This window comes from Ursus maritimus, unplaced genomic scaffold (genome assembly GCF_017311325.1).
Source record: "Ursus maritimus isolate PB19 unplaced genomic scaffold, ASM1731132v1 scaffold_24, whole genome shotgun sequence".
NCBI lineage: Eukaryota > Metazoa > Chordata > Mammalia > Carnivora > Ursidae > Ursus > Ursus maritimus.
This window is the reverse complement of record NW_024424897.1, coordinates 40,620,724-40,622,095: the sequence shown is the minus strand read 5'-3', so window position 1 is coordinate 40,622,095 and position 1,372 is coordinate 40,620,724.

Genomic DNA, 1,372 nt, shown 5'->3' with positions numbered 1-1,372 from the left:
CCCCCCCCCCCCCCCCGCTGCCTTCTCAATCAAGAGGAAACAATACAGAACTGCCTTCTGGACTGGACTTAGTAAGGGATGGAGGTCATAACAGGAAAGTTTGCTTTCTACACTCAAAGCGCCATATGGTGGGAATCATCATGATAAACTGCTGTTATTTCACGAGGAATAAATAAGGCCGAGGCCGGCCGCGCAGCCCGTGATCTTGGTCCGTAGAGAGTCCAGGGGCGCCCCAAAGGCCGACCTTCCTGCGGACGCCGAGGGGTGTAGAGGGCCTGGGGACACGGCCCGGAAAGCGGAGGGGCGGGGCGACCGTCCGGCCCCGGGCCGGGCGCAGGGTGAAGCCCGGGGTGGCGGCTCCCCGGCTCGCTCCGCCCCGAGGCGGGGGCTGCGGGGTCCCGCGGCGATAAAGGGGCCCGGGCGGCGCGGGCTGGGGCGCCCTGGGAGCTGCGCCCGCGCCGGGGCCATGCGCGAGGGGCTGGGGGCTGCGTGCGAGGCCGCCCGGCCCCGGCTCTGCCGGCTCCTCCGCAGGATCCTGCGGCCGCAGCCCGCGTGCGGCCCCCGCCGAGCCAGGTACTCCCGCCGGGCCGGGTCCGCCCTGGGAGGGAGGCGGGCGGCTCCGCGCCGGCACCCGGCTCGAACCCGGGCGCGCGGCTCTGACCCGCTGCGATCCTCGGTTTTCCGTCAAACTGTGAGGGTTGGAACGTTCTCGCCGTAGGATTCCGATGAGGATTTACTTAAATCAAGTGTTTTCCTCGTTTAGAACGCATCAGAGGTTGCAGTTCGGTAGCCACAGACGACCCACAGAAGCCCCGCGTGCTCCCAGGAGAGGCGTCTAGGCGGGCAGGAGTAGGAACTGTGGATGTTTTAGCATTTGGGAACTTTCCGGATGTTTCAGCCCTGGGGCTGCTGCACGCTTAGGACAGACAGAATTAAGAGAGCAAAGAGGTTTTTGTTTTACTAATTAGACCCATTTCCCAGAGCGCCCCCCTCCCCGTGTATGCAGTGGCGGTGGTCAGGAGTGGAAAATGCAAGGGCCGCCAGGACCCCCGTTACCCCAGACAAGCCGCATGCTGCATCTCCGACCTCAGCCGTCCTCAGTCACTCTGAGGCTTGTGGGCAGTTACTGGGTCTAGGCACCGCACTGCAGCACTCTTTCCGATGGCAGGTTCTTAAGGGTCCGCTGCTCCCGTGAAGGACCAAACGGGGCTGAGCAGAGCTGTGGGTTGAGCCAGATTGCAGGAGCATCTGGAGAGACCGCGCTGTAACTGGGCGACAAGCATCCGGATCGTTAGTATGCTCACCCGGCTTCCAGCTACCCGGTCTCCCAGCAGCTAGCCCAAAGAAATTAGTCACCTGGGGAGAACCGGGA